Consider the following 19574-nt stretch of genomic DNA (forward strand, 5'->3'; position numbering starts at 1 on the left):
CAGAGCCCTTTATAAAGTGACTCAGTCAATATTAGCTTATTATCTAGGGTGGGGAAGCAGTAGCCAAGCAGCAGGCCAGTTATATCATCAAGTCGTTTAGGGTCAGGTGAGGATCCTGGCCATAGGATCTTCCATTTTCCCCACATATCCCTAAGCCTAAAGGAGAAAGGAAGACTGTGGTTTCTGAAACCCAGAGAAATAAGCTCCCTCCATGGCTCCTGACAGGAGCCTTTGGTGGAGGGAAATACGCTGATTTCCTCCTGCTTTCCCTCTGAGTGCCCGCTGGGGCCTCCCACTGGCTAAACTCAGCCAAAAGCCGGAAGACAAGATTGCCCATTGATCTAGGCCGTATACTCAGCCTCCTGAGTCACAGCAAGGTAAGGTGAAGGCAGGGTGGATCTTGAGGGACAAATGAAACATTACCAGGACAAGCACACAACTAAGTTGATCATCTGAAAGCCTATAAATGACATATGAGAATTGGGAGAATACCAGGGAGAGAGTTAGGAGACACATCTGGTTTTTACAATCAGTGTGACTGAGAAAGTTTCTTTCTTTACATCAAACTACTTATCTATTAATTAATTCTGGAAACTTTGTAGAACAAACTTTGGCTCAAGCTGGACATCCACAAATCAAATCCTTTTGCAGGTGTGTGTTATTTGGCCTATACAATATTTTAAAATAAATCTAAATGACCCAACAACATAGAAAAAGGCAGAAGAAATCACCTAAGAATCTGGATTTCTAACTTTCTTTGTATTTCCAGGTGGCAACAACTGCCTGAAGGAGCCAATTTAATCAGCAGCCCCCACTCCCTGCTCCCCAGGGCCCCACCTGGCCCACCTCACTCATTTATACTACTTGCCTGCTCCTCCTTAGGAATTTGAATTAGCAAACCTTGAATGAGCTCTTTCAGCTTTCAGCTTAAACAATCTGTGAAATTTAAGGCATGCCATATTTTTTTGCGTCTGAACAGAGGCTTTTTGAATTTTCTGATCTAGGTAGACTGGGAAGTTGGCAGGCATTTATTTTTGCGTATCTTCCTTTACATCTTAAACCCAGCACATATGCAATTTTAGGAAGCATATGGTTCTCCATGAGCATAACTACACTTTGTTGATTTCTCCTTTCCTAAATTCTCCAAATGCCCAGTAGAATAAACACAAGCTGCCACTTGGAAAACAATTCTGAGGAAGAGCCCAGCTTGGGTGGAAAAAGTGAGGGGCTCCAAAAAGCTGCCAAGTGAGCACATTGGGGTACAAGTTTCTATGGTTCATGACAACCACAACTGTTTTTCTCTCCCTTTGCATGGTAACGGTGAGCATGGGTGTGAGAGCTCTCGGGGGGGATTGCCTTTGCTTTTTCAGCTTGAGACTGAGAATGGAACAAAAGAGGAGAATCTGGTCTCCACAGACCTTCAAAGGAAACACCAGGCAACATTTCACTAGGTGACTGTCCCCAGTTTTACATCTCCTGCCCATAGCCGTGGCAGGAGGTCACAGCAAGAAAGATTCTTTTCCAGGCTCAGGGGAAGATAAAACTGAAAAGGACTGTTTCTCCACAGCCCAGCCCTGCTTCAGAGATGCTAACAGTGAGCATGTGGGCCAAGAACCCTTGAAGCAGGCATTCGGGGAACTGTGCTAATGTTCGCAGAGGGCCGGAGAAGCTGGCGCGGTCCAGCCAGCATTTCGTACCGAACCTGACTCTTGTCGCCCTTGAAATCTTGGCTACCCAATTTCCCTTTTAGCTTCCTCCCAGTGCTTCACTCTGTTTCAGCCACTACTGGAAAATGGTTAGGCCAAAGGATTAAAGTGTGGAAAGAAAAAATTCCTAACTTTATTTTGAACATAAACAAGGACTGATTGAATATAAATTGTGAACCTGTATTAATTTTCCTCTGGACAAGATTGAGGTGAATCACCTTTGCCTCAAAGAAAGATGAATGTGTTTTGAGTGTTGCATGCTGAACTGGCACCTGACAGAACTGTTAAGGAGCAGTTTGTCTTGACGCCTCCTGTTCCCTTTCTGGAGACCCTGCTGTTACCCACCACATGCCATCCCTGAGCCTTCCTGCATACCTGGCACCTCCTATTGTCTTTATGCACCTGTCTCATCTGCTGGCCACTGTCGCTGTACCCCTGCCACAGCTTACCTTTCTTCCATGCCACTGTGCCACTGAGGTTTCCTGCCTGGTCGGATGATCATAGAACTTGGTGTCCAAACTGGGACACTTTTGAAAGTAAAAGAGCACAATTAACAATTATATGACAACATTTTATATACCCCAGAGACTATATTTGTATTTCCACAGGGGCCTTCTAGCCATATTTTATCTTGACACAACAACAGTCTCTAAGGCTTTGGGATTCTGATATTCTGATGTAGTAGCAGGTGAGCTGAACAGTTTGGGGTCAGATAGGGCTTTTGTGCCAGGCCAGATCACACCAAGTGAATGTCTAGGGAGTCCCATTTCAAAATAAATAAGTCTGATGCCTACCCTTAGAAACTTAATGTAATTTGGAAAGTCAGGGACTGGAGGGAATGAAAAGGTGCTTGACAAGTTTAGCCAAAAAAAAAGGTGGTGCATGTCACTTTTTAATAAAAATAAATTATAACCTTCCATTCCTCCTCCCCAGCCCCTCAACAATGAAAAACAAGACACTGAACTACTGTTGACAGCACTGGGAACTGACATTCTGCAGGAGGGCAAAAAGCAGTAATGTACAACAAAATACAAAGGACTGGTAGTGCTACGAGTAAAACAAACTAGGGGCAGAGGCAAACAACCAACAAGGGGAACTTTGGGTCTAGTCCAGGAAGGCCTTTTGGAGGAGGTGGCATTTATCTGAAACCTGAAGATGAGGATGACTTAGCCATGTGAAGGGGCAGGAAGAGTATCCAGGCCAGGGACAGCATGTGCAAAGGCCTGGATTATTAGGGCATGCTTAAGGTCCAGAAAGAAGCTGATGTGCCTGGAGGGTGGGGAGGGAGGGACAGTATGCAACAAGGGAAACTGGAGAGGTGGGCTGGGATCTTGAAGGTCTCTCTAAGGAGACTGAATTTAATTCTACATGCAGTGAGAAACCCTTGAAATTTGTAAAACTTACCCGTGCTGAAATGCGCAAAACTCATGTGTATACCATGAAATTTAAGAATGTGAAGTAATGGCTTCACTTTGAGAGAACTGGGGAAAGTGTGACCTGCATGTTGCTTACTGTCAACTGTCACTTGTTTGACAATTACAGCTGCTTTTATTTTACCTTGTATTGCTGTCTCTCTTTCTGTGTGATTATTTTTAATTTCCAACTAGTCTGGAAACATTTGGATCAAGAACAGAGATAAACCTTTTGTTTGTAGCTCCAAACCCTTTACATAACCACACATTTTGGTCAATTATTAAGCCCCTCTTTATTCCACCCACACAGATTCTTTCAGATGATGACCAAAATTCTACCTCTAATAATTAGTGTCATCTTCCCTGGCTTCCTCTTGAGTGTGAGGGAGCTACTGGATGAATAAATAGGAACATGGTGGCCATGTGGCCTGTTGCCCTCAAGTGCTACTTGGAGAGTAGCCTGGCATGGAAATGACCAGATGTTTGAGGCTGAGTCACTAGTGAGTGAAATAAATAAGTTAGCTGTCACACTTCCCATCTGCATGGACAGTTTCTGCATTGCAAAACCACTGGTGCCTATAGTCCCTTAACCCTTTCCTAAAGTTGGAGTTGGAAGGCCCTGAGGCCAATCAGATCACGTGCGTACATAATGTCCATCTGTTACAGGCATTCCTGGAAGTCGCAGCTCAACTCAAATCCCTGCCCAGGTGTACAGGTGCTCCTGGACCTGATGGGTCACCTGTAACATATGAGGAATGGCCAGGTAAAGCCAACATGAAGGAAAGTAGTGGGGGTTATTAGGCAGCTCTGAACAAGCAGAGGAAAATGTTGGTCCAAAATGTGGGGTGTGCCCAAAAAAGACTCACCTTACAGGTAATTGAAAGACAGGAGCAGTCTCTTTCTGCCTGCGTGGCTCTCTCTCTCTAGTAGAAGCCTGGACCGTGTCCTCTCCTTCCCACCCACTGTTTTTTGTAATGCAGGTGCCTGACTTAAGCTTTGAATGCAGAGGTCACAGCCATTTCAAAGACATCTATTTTAAATAAACACATCGCCAGCCACAGACTAGATAAAGAGCCACCTCCCTCCCACTGAAGTTCCTTTGTTTTAGAGATCTTGGTTGATTTCTGTATCTAATCATTTGGGCCCCTGGTCTTTTCCCCTCCCACCTTTAAATACCTACCCTTATGTTTCAAACCCACTAGTAAAGAGTGAGTCCCGAAACCCTAGGCCCCACCCTTGGCCCCAGTAAAAGCAGAACCGGGCCCATGTGCTCTTTTCCTGTCTACCCGCCAACTCGCTGCATAGCCCAGGTGTGCTGTGTAACCACATTTTGCAAGTAATAAACCTTTATTTTTTTCAGAGTTTCTTGATGGTTGTTGCTGAAGAGAATCTTACAGTCGTAATAAGAACCACAAGGGTCAGATTAGCCGTAACACTGGTTTGGAAAGGGCAGACATCTATGGAAAGCCAACAGGGCCCAGGTGAAGGCCCCACACACTTCTCGCTGATAGCATTACTATCCATGGGCTGAGGACTCTCTCCCTCTCTCTCTCCTCTTTCACTCTTTCTTTTGACATAGTTGTTCTGAGCATATTAGCAATAAATACTCTGTGAAAAAGTTGAGACATGGAGGAATGTATAAGAAGAAAACAAAAATCACCTATACGCTTACCTCCTAATATTTCAATATATATCCATCCATTCAGGATTTTTTCCCAGTTGTGTGATCATTTTTCAGGCAACATTTCCACAAGTATTTATTGCCTTCTGTGTGTATCAGGCACCTTACCAGGCACTGGGAATACAGTTGTGACCAGTACTATACATAATTCTTTATCTCATGAAACTTTGGATCTAGCAGAAGTGACATATAAACACACAACTACACTAAGAAGTATTTAATCCCACATTTGGCAAACTCCACAAAGAACAAGTCCTGAGTCATTTGAGAAAAGGAGGGTCCCAACCCAGGTGAGTGCCTCAGGGAGCGCACCTAAGGGAAGGACTCAGAAACTGAGATCAGAACAGTGAGAAATGGCTGGCCACGAAAGGTGGGTACGTGTTGGGCCAAGTTGCCCCTTAAGGTAGGGGCAGGCAGGGAGCAGAAGGGATGGGAAAACTCCTGGTGGAAGGAACAGCTTGCCTGAGGCCCCGATGGGGAGGCAGTGATCAGATGAGGCTTTGTGGAAGTTGGAGAGGGAAATAGGGGACAGATCCTCTAGGGCAAGTGTCAGCAAACGACAGCCCATGGGCCAAATCAAATGCATCTCCTGCTATTAAAATAAAGTTTTATTGGAACAGAGCTGTACACATTCATTTATGTAGTATCTTAAAAAAATTATGTTGTTTTCATGCTATAATGTTGGATATGAGTAGTTGCTACAGAGACTAAGTGGCCCACAAAATCTAAAATATTTGCTCTCTCCCTTTGCAGAAAATTTACTATTTCCCTTTACTGGCTGTATCTCTGGGGAGAGGAAATCCCAGGACAAAATACCATTAGAACCAAAATCAGTCAAAAGGAGAAATAAAGTTTAAAACCCATTTATTGCTTACAAACTGCAATCCAGGACCATTTCTCTCTCCTGCTCCAGCAGAAGCCAACCAACCCTCCCTTTAGCCTCTCAGGTTCAGATAAGCCCTCCATTGCCCAGGTAATTACCCATTGATATGGAGATGAACTTTTATCCACCCCTGAGGAACGCTTATTGATATGCATGTATACTAAAGCCATACTTCTCTCCACCCCTGAGGATTCACTAAAGCCAGGCAAGATATTCTGAAAATATTACAATTTTACCCACACTGGCCTTTTAGAGAAATGTTTGCCAACCTTGCTATAGCATTTTGCAGCTGGGCACGTGGTGGCCTTATTTTATCTCATGCTTATTGGGAAGGCTTAGAGAGGAAAGCAGGGGAGGAACCTAATCAGATTTCCTTTGAGAAGGAGAATTCTGGGCACAGTGGGGAGGACCGATTAGAGATGCAGCCTCTGGGTGGAAATGGAGAGCCTAAGAGTACCCCGAGAGCCTAAGAGTACCCCGGAGAGAAGGATTGGTGGTTTGGACTTTGGAATATGGCTATGCCAAGTGGGCACAGGGAGAAGTAGATGGGTTTAGGAGTTGTATGGGACAAGACTTGGTGACTGATTGGATGGGGAGATAAGGAGAGGCAGCCAGGAGCACTCCCAGATTTCTACCTGATACATGTGTCCTTGGAAGGGGGGAGCCCTAGAAGAGAAGCAGGACTGAGAGGAAAAGTCATGAGTTTTGAACTAGTACCTGCCAAGTTTACTAGTATGGGTTAATGTAGCCCATCCCCTATTATTGGACATTCAGATTGTTTCTATTATTTTTCCTTAAAAAATAATGCTGTAATAAACTCCTTTGTGCATCTCTCTGTTTCCTTAGGATACAATTGTAAAAGCAGAATGATTGGATAAAAGGCTATGCATATTTTTAAGCTCTTTGATCTGTATTGCTAAAATGCCCTCCAGAAATGTTATTTCAATTTATAATTTCACCAGTATTCTAAGGCCAGTTTTGGCCCAATAGGCCCCAGAGTGCCTCAGAGTAGGGTGTCAGAATCTCTCCTATGATTTTCAAAAAAAAGTCTCCATTGTTTCCTGCTCAAGATATCACTGCTTGAAAATTTTCCATGTTTGAAGAGATTTTTGTAGTGCTGACCTATCAGTTGACCTTTTTGTGGTAGAATAACAGCATTCTTCAAAGCTGTGGTTGACATCCAAGGTAGAAATCCTGGCACATGAGCCTTTCTAATCCACCTCTCCTTGGTGTGATAAAAGTTAACTTACAACCCAAGTCACATTATACCCCTGATATATGGTAGCTGGTATTCTGGGCCACATCTCCTTTCTGTCTCCAAAGAGGCTTTTGTTTTATGCGGCACATCCATCACCTGCCAAGCTCACAACCTCTTCTCCAGTGTGGCAGTTTCAGCTGCCATCCAGTAGCAGCCAGACTAGTGAAATCTTCTGGTGTAAGGAGCACATTTGTGGCATCAGGGAAGCTCTCTGGGTCACAGTGTGGCAAAGTGGGAAGTCTGGCTTTGCAGCCAGGCAGCCCGGACAAGCACCCCAGATCCACCAGTCACTGGTTGTCTATTTCAAGAGGCCTCACAATGACTGTGACTTCACTTCCTCATCTGTAAAATGGGTTCCAGCAGCTCACAAGCTTTTGTGAGGAATGGTGGTAAAGCCTGGCAGGTACTAAATCCAGTCCCCGGTACTGAATAGATGTGAGATCCATGGTGTTTTATTACAAAATACAGCTGGAGTGCTGGTGTCTGTGAGTGTAGGGGCCTGCTGCCCTCCACACCTCAGTCCCCTAAGCTCTGAGACCCTAAAATCTCTTAACATACCAAATTGATCATAACTCTTCATTTACGACTGAGGAAGGATGGCTGGGAAGGGAGAAATGATGAAGCTAATTTTCTAATCTCTGCCTTCATGTGGTCAGCTCTCAAGCAGGTAAGATAATCACAGATAAGGTACAGGGCAGGCCCAGTCTTCCCCAGATGTCTCCCTCACCAGTTAGATATATCACCTGAAATTTCTATTGTGTAGTTAGGTTTCAAATATTATCTTTGTTAAAATACAGATATCTTCCAGGAGAGGTGTATGACATTAGCACAGGCTTTACAGTCAGGTGACGGGGGGTAAATCCCAGCTCTGCCACTTATCAGCTGTGTGACCTTGAGCATGTTACTTCATGTCTCTGTGCCCCAGTTCTTTTTTCTGTACAGTGGAAATAATAATAGGGTTTGGGGAGTAGTAGATGAGATAATGCCTGGGCGTAAGTGCTCAATAAAAGTTAGTTATTTTTAGTAGCTACCTCTAAACCCTGAGAAGAAGGGGTGGGTGGCAATATGACTATCTCAGGGAGAATAATTGGTCCTGAGTCACACAGCTTCATCAGGATGCCTTAATGAAGCAGCATATAATACACTACCCTCTTCAGTTGTGGCCATATAACCTCTCCCCAAATAACTTTTCTGCCTTCCCAAGAGAGAGCTAATGGTGATAGCCCTTGAAATCCACCTGTGCCCTTTCCCAAGGCAGTCTGTGTTGGAGAGTTCCCAAATGATCTGTTTTGGAGGATGACAGGGCCCTTGGTTTGAAAGCAACTTGCAAAAGCAAGGTTCAGTCCCAAACCCAGAGGCCATAGAGATTTTACACCTCAGCTCCTATGGCAATGACTTGGCCTTTGGAGATGAAAAATCATCTCCTAGACTACGTAGGCGATTTATTCACAGATGATTGATCCCTTTGTGTACTACAACTAAATCCACTTCTGTTCTCAAACCTGGTGACGTGGGGAAAATACCATGGCTGCTGTGTCTTGGGTACATTTCCATCTGCCAGGCATTCTCTGGGTTCCTGGGGGAAGTGAGTCAACAGTCTGTCAATACTATGGATTGTCTTCATGTGGGCTCTGGTGTGAGAGTTTTTCTAATGCTTCATACCCTACCACCCCTACCAGCCACAGTTATTGTATCAGACCCAGAGGCCAGACTCAGAAGTTCTTGTTCCCCTCCTGCTCTAGATCTTCTGCCTGATAGAAAATCCTTATTTCATTCAATAGGTAGCTAATGAATGCCTACACTGTACACAGGACTGTCACCGAATAAAAGAAGGGAAGTCTCCAGAAAATTTGGAATAATTGAGATGAAATTGAGCTCAGACATTAATAATTATAATAATATCTCCTATTTATTAAGCCTTTACTATGTGCCATTTGCTGTGCTGGGAACATTACAGTTCATTCTCCCCCTTGGTTGTATGTCTTACTGTTATTTCCATTTTACTCTTAATGAAGATAAAACAGAATGGTTAAGAAACTTGCTCAGAATGGCACAGCTGGGCAAGTGGTGGCATTAGGTTTTAAACCTAAGTTTAATTGACACCCACTATTCATGGTAGTTATATCGTATAATGCCACCACCATCACCAAATTAGCAAATATTGAACCATTGCTACTAGGGGAAATACAGGGTTAGGTTCCTCTTGTTGTCCCACATGAGCTGCAAACATGTGTTTTAGGTGACTAAAATTTTTCACTGCTTTGCACATGTCCGCACATGACCATGAAATTGCCATGGGTATTGGTTTTGGTTTTATGAGATAATTTCATTCAAAATACAGAATTTCTGACTAGTGAGGATTAGTTATAATCTTATGTCAGAGCAGGTTGCTGCTCTTCTTTATATTTTACAGGGCTGTGGTCAGCAATCGCTAAGATGGCCTGTAGTGCTCTCTACCTCCTGGCCTTTATGTCCTTGGTAATCTCCTACCCGGAGAGTGTCCTGGGCCTTGTGATTGATTTCCAATGAATAGAATGTGTCTTAAGGTAATAAGATGTCACTTTCAAGATTCAATTCTGAAAAGACTGTAGCTTCCATCTTAGACATTCTCTTATTCTCCTGTTTGGCCTGTGGGTAGCCAGAGCAATCCCATAGAGAGCTCAACATGGCAAGGAATTGATATGGCCAGCAAGGAAATGAGACCCTCAATACAGCAAGGAACCAATTTCTGCCAATAACCACATATGTGAGCAGATCCTTCCCCAGTAAAATGTGAGATGAGACTGTAGCCCTGCAAATACATTAGTCATGGCCTTGTAAGAAACCTTAGAATCAGAAGCAGAAAGCTAAGCCATGTGAAGATTCCTGACCCAAAAGAACTATGAAACAATAAATGTTTGTTTTTTTAAGCCACTAAGTTTTAGGGTAATTCATTACATAGCAAAAGATACCTAATGCAATCACCTTCTCTTAAGCTACATTTGTTAAATTGCATGACATTACCTACTATGAGCTAAGTCCTTTATATGCTCTACTGCATTTAGTTTCCACAATGACCGTGTACGTTATTGATACTACTCCCATTTTACAGGTAAAGCAACTGTCCATCAGAAGGGTTGAGTAACTTGATCAAGATCACATAAGTAGAGGAAAAACAGGTTTTTTACTTTAGATGTGATCAACCCCAGAACCCAAGACTTGATTTGTGTAGTACTGTGGAACCAAGATTGGAATGAAGACTTCCTGACTTCAAAGCCCATGTTTTTTTTTCTGTTTGTCATAAAAACAACCACAGGTTCCACCAACCCACAGGTTAAAGAAAGTTGAGATGAAACTGAATGAGACTGGTGAACCACATACCCAGTGTCAGTTTCTACCCTTCCTAATTCTCATCTGCAGGTGAAGCCCTTTGAGCCAAGTGCTGTGTCTTCATTATTCCTTACAAAATCACCAAGCCAGGAATCTAATCGTATTATTCAGCTTGGACAACCATAACAAAATATCACAGACTGAGTGCCTTACACAACAGAAACTTATTTTCTCACATTTCGGGAGGTCAGAAGTGTGAGGCAAGGAGGCAGCATGTCAGTGTCTGGTGAGGTCTCTCTTCCAAGCTTGCAGACAGCCACCTTCTCACTGAGTTCTCACACGGCCTTTCATCTGTGCAAGCATGGAGAGAAGGAACTCTGGTGTCTTGTCCTCTTTGTATAAGGACACCAATCTCATCGGATTAGGGCATCACCTTAGGACCTTACTTAACCTTAATTATATCCCTCTGGTGATTAAGGAGGCCCTATCTCCAAACACCATCACATTGAGGGTTAGGGTTTCAATATATGAATTGAGGGAAGGAGTGGGGGGCAATTCATTCCATAGCACAACTCATCACTCATTTATTGACCGTTTGTCCAAAGCTGTGTGGAAGTTCAGGGTTCCATTCCTAAGGTTTGAGCCCAAACACTGATGCTGAGAGGAACCAAAGGGATATCAAGTTACTTACCCAGTCAACTCCTCACCTCCCAGCTGCTTGGTCCCTGACAGATGTATCAAGTCAGACAGCTCCTGCACGGGATGCCTGTGCTTAGGGTATGTATAGCATAAGTAAATGGCCCACCAGTCCAACCTCCTCATTGTACAGATGAGGCCCCTGAGGCTAAGAAAAATAAAACGACCTGCCCAAGGTCATAGTGGGTGCGTGGCATAGCCAGGGCTGGGTCTAGGTGCTCTGGCTCCCAGCCTCATGCTCCTTACCCTGGGCCAGGTTGGGAGATGGGTGTTCTGAGAAATCCTTGGCAGCTGACACTCCTGGGAAAGTTGTTAACATGCACATCTCTTGGTCCAGCCTGCAGAGATTCTGATTTTACAGACACATAGGGCCTAGGAATCTGCATTCAAACCAAGAGCTAAGGTGATTCAGGTGTCGATGTTTTAGGACCAGTGAGAAACACCACAACTTCAGAGATCCTACTAGAAAAACCACGCAATCAGACTTGATGTAATTAAGATGCTTTAGGATGTCCGTGTCTCAGTCTCGGGACCTGTTGGGTGACTCAGCGCACAACAGCTCTTGCTGATAACAGCATGGATAATGACCTCACACTATGCTCCTTGGAAAACACGATGCTCCACTTGAAGTCTAACCCAAGGATGACAAGAGGTGAGAGCTCTGGTTTTCTTTCTCCATTCCTGTGTCCTCCAGCCCAATTTCTGGTGTGTCTACACAGACCAAATGAATGAATTTGATCAGAAAACTTTTAATACATTAATATGGACATTTCTAGCCCTATTGGGGCTTTAGAGGGGAAAGAAAGGGAATCATTTGAATTTGAACCTTTTCTGATATACTCAGACAAATAAGTAAAGGATGACTCTACTGAGCATGCAAACGGTTGACATTTACGGGCATGTGGAGGTTAACACAGATTCTGTACAAATGACTTTTCCTGCTTGGTGATTTAGGCACTCACCTCTCTCCCCTGTGCAGCAGCCTCTTGGTGACCGCGTGGGTGGCAGTGAGGGCTCTGTTTTGGAAGGGAGCCCTGTGCCTTCAAGTTGACAACTTGCTTGCTTTTTGGTCAATCCCCAGTTGCCTGCCCCAGGCCCATTCTTTCTAGAGGTGTCTGCATCTCCCATGAATGAGAAATGAGCGCTCCAGTGCAGTCATGCAGGCGCAGTGCGTCATCCTGAGCAGGAGCCAGGCTCCTCGGTTCACACTCCAAACATGCCTTGAATGCTCAGTCAGGATGGCTGGGTTTCTCCAGCCTGACTTCTTATCTAGTGGTTATTTGTGTGGGGATGGGAGAAAGTGAGTAATGCTGTGTAGTCACATGAAGATACTTGTTCTAATCAAGTGTTTCAGGGTCCAATGTTTCAAATCTCTTTGTAATGTGTGCTACGGGAAGAAATGGGGGGGGTGTTTGTGTGTGTGTGTGTAGAATTACTTAAATTATGTCCATCTATTAGGAAACAAAATACAATCAGACAAAGATGGAAAACAGAGTTCAAGATGTCCCATCTGTGACACAGAATAACTTGTGGCTTAGGATGTTTCAGGTAATGACTTCAAACCACACTAAAACCCAATGCTTAGAAGCAAAGATGCTGGAGTGAGTCCTGGCTCCATCACTCACTAGCTCTGTGACGTTGGGCACCTTTCATAACCTCGCTAAGTCTCTGTCTCTTCATCTATGGAATGAGAGTATGTACTTCCCTTGTTGGGTTGTTGTAAATATGAAATGAAATTGTCTATACAAAAGTTCTTACATGCCTGGCATATAGTAGGTGCATAATAAATGTTAGGCTTCAATTCAGGTTTTCATTCAAAACATATATAAGGAGGGCCTTTATGCAGCAAGCACTGTTTTCAGGCCCTGAGAATAAAGCAAGGAACAAGCAGATAAGAATCCCAGCCATTATGCCTACAGGGAGCAGACAAGTAAAATGCAGCCTACTTGGTGATCAGTGCTATAGTGACACAGTGCATGGGGGCAGGTACTGAGCAATGGCAGGGTAGGCACGCCTCATTTTCCCAACCCCCCTGAGCTGTGTGAGGGTTGCAGTGTGGGTGTAAGGAAGGGTGTGGGGGTCCTGGGAGTCCCAATGACTTCAGAAATCTGGGGTAAGAGGCATAATGAGATTAGCGCTGTCCTGATGGTGTCAAGGCAGAGAGTATTTTGTGGTGAGCTGTGGGTGGGGATCTTTCAGGAGCACACAGAATTCTGGGGCCCCCTCTTTATCCCTCCTATTAATTAGTAGAGGCTGGGGAAGGGGTGGTTTTTATAGGCCATTATTATCTTCTCTAGAGAAGGTTTCCTAGCTTGAGACCAATGGAAGAGATGAAGGGGGGTTCTGGAACTCCAGAATTTCTCTGCAAAATAAGTTCCATTTGTGCAGGGATAAATTCCATCTCATTCTCAGAGGGATCCATGACCAGAACAGAGTTGGAATTGCTTGTCTCCATGATTCATAAGAAGGATAACCACGCCAGCCATGGCCAGCTCATCCCTGAAGTCCTCCCATAAGGAGGAATAGTGTGCCCTTTACCCCCTAGGCTGTATAGATGACTCCATACCTTACTTGTTTGTCTGATATACATCTGCATCTCTTAGATGACCTTTAGCCTCAGGTTGAAAAGAATGTTCTGAATTCTCTTCAAGCCGATGTTAAGACTACTGTTTAGACAGCTCACTAATTGCCTAACTAATGCCTGCAGGTATCACCGGGCTGCAGAGAAAAGGACAAGAGTGGCTTTGGTTTAGGAGTCAGGACTAAGTTTTCAGAAGATGCCTTTCACCGTGCTGGAGAGTGTGGTTCTGCTCTCACCCTCAGTCTGCTTCCCGAGCTTCCTCATGCCCCGTACTGATTATTAGGACATTGAGCCATCTCGGGCAGGAGGCAGGAAGAAGCATAAAAACAAAGCACCTGGATAATCAACAAGGTAGATGATCAGAGCTGACAGCCCCTAACTCTGAGGACTTAGCTGGTGAAAATCCCCAATCTGTTTCCACTGAACCGAGCTTGTGAAAGGTATCTGCATGTCCAGGGGCTTATCTATAATGGAAGCTGGAATATCCTTCCTTTCTGGGCACTTAAATGTCTGAATTTTGCTTCCTTATCAGGAAAACAAACAGAGGTAAATGGAAAGTAAATGTCAAACAGTATAAAGAATTAACAGATTTAAATATAATTGAGTGACCTAATTTTAGAAGGCCCACCTGCGGACTCTCTCTCTTTTTTACTATTTGGTCACCTTATGAGTTTACCACTTTCTCTGCATGAGGAAGACTTTGGCTAATAAGTCTGGACTCTTTTGGGTCCTCTGTTCTTGGAGAGCCAGGAAATAGAGTTGAGTTCAGGACAGAAGGAGAGAAAGAAGAACAAGAAACTGGGAATCAGAGTGGTATCCATAGAGACACACACTCTGGCCTCACTTGTCACTTTGGAGGGGCTGGTTCGTCGGTCTAAGGCTTTCAGGGAATCATGTTTCATTAGCCTAATGGCTTTGGTGTAATAAGTGGAAACCCACTAGAGGTAGGCTTTCCAAATGACTGCTATTTATCATAAAATTATTGACCATTCAAAAGATTGTCCAATAAAAAACTACCAGATCTGTTTAATCCAAACATTCCTACTAAGACGCACCCCAGACACGTGCATGTCCTTTTGGAGTAGGAGAGACCACAGTGCCCCATCTTCTCCACAGGGAGTGTGACGGTCCACTTGGGAGGGGGTTGAAGCTCCAGATTCTCTCTCTTCCCAGAGGCCACCTGGTTGGTGTGATGAGGTACTACGGGACTCAGAGGCATAACTTCACATGTACATCCTACTGTGCAAAGGCCATGGTTCAAACTGAGTCTATAGACAGTTTCTTTCGTTTTGTTTTGTTTTTGCCCTGACAGTATATTTGGGGGGATTTTGTGTATTACAGGGATTTTTGTTTTTGTTTTGACACTCATATTTTAAAACAGTGAGATTTCACATGACAATCTGATTTCTGTTTCAGTTTGTTTCTTTCATCACAAGATCTAATTTCCGTAGATCCTCATTATTGCCTGCCGAATAAGAGTAGCCACTTGCTCTCTGTTTGGCCCATGTTTCTGCCTGGCACAGCTCTCTGTCCCTGCTGGCTTGTCACTCTGCCACCTTGATTTGGAAGCCCAGATTCTCCTCCCTTGATAAATTTGGTGGCCCCCAAGTCCTCTCCTAGCGTCTGGTCCAGACTGGCGATGTCCAAGGCTCCATCTAAGGAAGGCTCTTCCAAGGACCAACTCTGCCCTTTCCAGACAGTAGATCTGCATTGGTGACTGCCATCTGCAGGGCTTGGCATGCTTGGGGAAGATGACAATGGCCTCCTTGGATTGAGAAAGGAGAGCCCATGACACCTTCATAAGAACGCATGAATATTAGAGCCCCTGTGAGTAAAGGGAAGGACAAGCCTCACCTTTTATATCCTTAAAGGCTGCTGACAAATTTCTCATCTAACCTCCTCTATTTATAAATGAAAAAACACGAGCCCGAAGAAGTTCTGTGCTTTGGAATAAGCTTATTCTAAAGCCCCACACCTACTTAAGAGTAGATCCAGGATAAAGATCCTTGTTCCAGACTATTCACCTTCTCCTTGGTCTCTTATCATAATTTTGAGTGTATTATCCTGGGCAAAGCCATCAGTGTATCTGTTTCTTCCCCTCCCAGTAGAGGTCCCTTCATTTGTTTTCATCCTCCCTGCTAGTCAGTGGTCTTGAATTTCACAAGTACTGTAAGTGTGAATTGCCTGGGGTTACATCTCCTGGTTGGAGTCTATAGCAGTCAATATTTTCTCTGGCTGGTATCTCTCAGCAAGACTTGAGCCAATAAGTGGAATAACTCCAGGATGGAAATAAGTTCCCAGCCCACAGCAAATTACCTTCAAAACCAAAATCAAAGGGAGAAATAAAGTGAGAGAAACCCTTTTATTGCTTACAAGCAATTGTCCATTTCTGCTCCCCCATGTATCTCTCCACCCAGCTGCAAAAAGGGACCCTACCAAACTTCTCCAGTCGAGATAGAGATATACCCTTGCTCCCCCAACCCTTGTAATCACCTGTTGATATGGAGATGGCCTACTTCTCTCCACCCCGTGGAAATGCCTATTCATGTGAAGATGCACAAAGGCCAGGAGAGAGATTCTGGAAATACTACAGTTTTACCTGCAAGTGGCAAGCAGGCAATCAAAAACTACTTATTAGTTCTGGTTCTTTGTGCAGCTTTCTGAAGAAGTATTACATTTAATTCCTACTAGAGCAAGTGGGCAGACATCCCTGTCAAAGCTCCTTAAACAAAGGAGGAATTTATTGGCCCCAGAACATAAGTATGAGTATCAAGTCATGGGAAGGGAAGGGCCCCAGCTAGGACTTGGGACACCTGGAAACTGAAACTCAGCAATGTCAGGACTCTGCCCAGTTCTTATATCACTACCCCCTACGTGTTGACATCATTGGCCACTTGGTAGGAATATGTCCATGGAATGTTTCCTGATTTTACTCTTCTTGTGCCACTGGAGAGAGAATCGCTTCCTCACTGTGTGTCCTCCAAAGCCACTGAAATTCTCAGATTGATCTCAGCTAGGTCAGGTGTCTGTCCCAATCAGTCAAGGCAGGTAGGGAGTGAGGGGTGCTCACCCGATGTGGGTTGATCAGCTGTGACCGGGGGTGGCTCTTGCTGTACTACGAGGACAGTTTTCCCTTGTGGAGTGTGAAGGTGGAGAGAGCAGTACCAGCAAAGGAAGGGAGGGGAGGCTTACCCAGGAGGACTAAGGTCTGCTCAGGCTGCTATAACAAAATACCAGAGGCTGAGTGACTTAAACAACAGCCGCTAGTTTCTTACACTTCTGGAGGCTGGAAGTCCAGGGTGCCAGCATGGTTGGGGTGTGGTGTGTGGGGATAAGTGGTGCCGTTGTAACCTTTTGTCCTAGAATAACCACGTGCCCACATGGCCCCCTCCTTCCGCAGTATGCTAAGTATACAGTATGTTGATGGCCTGGGGCTGGCCAAACCCAGGCCCGCCTTATCTATGCAAGCATCTTTTTTGGGTGGCAGAGCCCTTGACCAAAGTTTGTTCCCTTCTGGCATAGCACTGTATGTAGTCTCTATCCCCTTGCCCCTGGTACACACGTGGTCTCTGTCTCCTCCCGCACAGAAGCAGTTCCCTCTCTGCCCTTGACAGCGGTGTACAGCCTCCCCCAGACAGCTGCTCCTGGACTGTCTGTATACAAGCCCTCATGTCTCATACGGCATCTCCAGGCGTTTCCATCTTTGAGCGCTTCCCCCTCACAACTCACCCACTTGGGTGTGCGATCAGACTTGTGATCACATGTGGTGAGAGCTTTCTCCCTGGCTTGCAGCCAGCCCCTGTCTCTCTGCGTCCTCAAGTGAGCTCTTTCTGTGCCAGAGCATCCAAAGGGAGAGAGACAGCTTCACCTCTCCCATGTCTCATAACAAAGGCACTAATCCCATCTTGAGGGCTCCACTCGCTCAGCCCCATCTGACCCTAACTACCTCTCCAAGGTCCCCATCTCCAAAGACCATCATATTGAGAGTTAGTCTTTGTTTAATCTATGAATTTGGAGGGGGAGGACACAAACATTGAATCCACAAAAAGAGTAAAGATTTCATCCAGTACATCTGCCCACAAGTTCTTAGAATTAAGTGGGGAGTTAAAATTTACATAGAGAAGCAGTGTGATAAAAGATGACACATCCCTGATGTGTCACTGACCATTCAGAGGCGGCCTGCGAAGAAGGTTGGTATTATCAAGAATGACCACCCAGTTCTGGCCTTCCCAGATTGGGACAGTGGGGCAGAAGGAGCTTGGATTATACACGATCCTTCTTCCTGGAGCCTCAACTTTACCCAACATTGATGGTGATGGTTGGCGATATATTATACAACATCTGTATGGTTTTTAAAATAAAAGTACAATTCAAAAGATAAAGAAATTCAGGCTTGTTGGGCCAGAATTCTAGTCTCCTTCCCCCATATAAGTTCAGTCTCTGCTGCACTGATGAAACCTCAGTGAGGAAGATTAAAAACACTGGCAGATAACTGGGGTTTCCTGAACATTGCTTACCAAGAAGCTGTGTGACCTTGGAGTACTTAATAGCTCCTGGGCTAAAAGAATTTCCTGTGGTGGGACAGACGGAGGCAGGTTGTAGCAGGACATCCTGACCTCCCTCTGGCAAGAGCACTCCGTGTAGGTTTCTGTTAAAGGGGCCATGACACAGAGGAGGTTTTCACTGGTTTACAGTCCTCTACCCTCGGTTCTGAGATCTCTAGACGGTCCTTGTGATTTGCATCTCACCTTCAGTCCTTTATAAGCAAACAATGCTTAGGTAATGCACATGAGTGGAACTATTTTATTAATTAGTGGAATTAAACTGAAGGATACAGGCCTTAAACACACAGGAAGAGAGACTGGTACAGGCCTTAAACAGGAAGAGAGACTGGAATTCACTGGAATGAGGTCAGTAGAGATGGAAGGCGTGGCGATAGCTGTTGGGTTGGGTAGTTGTCTGCAACGTGGTTTAGTCTAGAAAGAATTAGGCTCACAATGTAAAATGATCTCCTCCTGGGACAGCTCATCATCACTGCTTTGTGCCAGGTTTTTTTTTCCCACCTGTTGCAATGGCAACTATACCCTTCTTGTCTGAGATGTACCTCTCCACTTGTGTTCTGAGCACCTTCCTTCCCTCCTCTTCTCGGCTCAACTGACTGCCAGTAACTGTCACTTCTCCTGTCTATTTCCTGCCTCTCCCTCTGCTCTGGTACCTGCCTCAGAGGTGTGGAGGCTCTTCTCATCCATCGCTCAAGCTCTTGTTCACTGCTCTCCAGCCACGCTGGCCTCCTTGCTTCCAGGCACACTCCCGCTTCAGGGTCCTTGAACTTACTGCGTCTTCTGGCTGAATTACTTTTCTCCCAAATATTCACAAGCTTCCTTTCTTCCTTCCTTCAAGATTTTGCTCAGTTGTCATCTTCCTGATGAAATCTTACTTGGCCTTGAAATCTAAACTTTCTACCCTCCTCCAAATTTATCCAGTTTCCTGAATCTTTATTTTCTTGGTATTAAAATCTGCTATGCTATATATTCTTTACTTATTTATCTTGATTATTCCCTGTCTCCCCTATTGGGGAAACCATTTGAGGGCAGGGATTTTTTTTGTCTTTTATTTACTAGTGGAGTCCCAGACTTGTCACATAATAGGTGCTCTATAAATATTTGTTGAATGAATAAATTTCATCATTTGAATGTCACCTCTATAGATTTTGCCAATATTTTTATTTTATTTGACCCACCTTTTAAACTCAAATTAATTTCCTTACAAGGAAATTTTGTGGCCCTTTTATTAATGGAAAAACCAGTTTAATTTTCTATAAATAAAATGTGTCTCAACACATTTACAATAAACACATAGCTACTAAGTAACAGTTTATTTCTATAACACCTAAGTCAACTTAGCACCAATGGTATTAAAATGACATTTTGGGGAACACTGCATTAAATGCCCATATATCTTAAGGTTCTGCCCTAGGTGGTTTTCTCTATACATTCTCTGTGGGTAAGTGCATCAGCAGCAAGTGATCTCACTTTATACAGTGTTCTA

Source organism: Manis pentadactyla, chromosome 2 (assembly GCF_030020395.1).
Source record: "Manis pentadactyla isolate mManPen7 chromosome 2, mManPen7.hap1, whole genome shotgun sequence".
NCBI classification, from domain to species: domain Eukaryota; kingdom Metazoa; phylum Chordata; class Mammalia; order Pholidota; family Manidae; genus Manis; species Manis pentadactyla.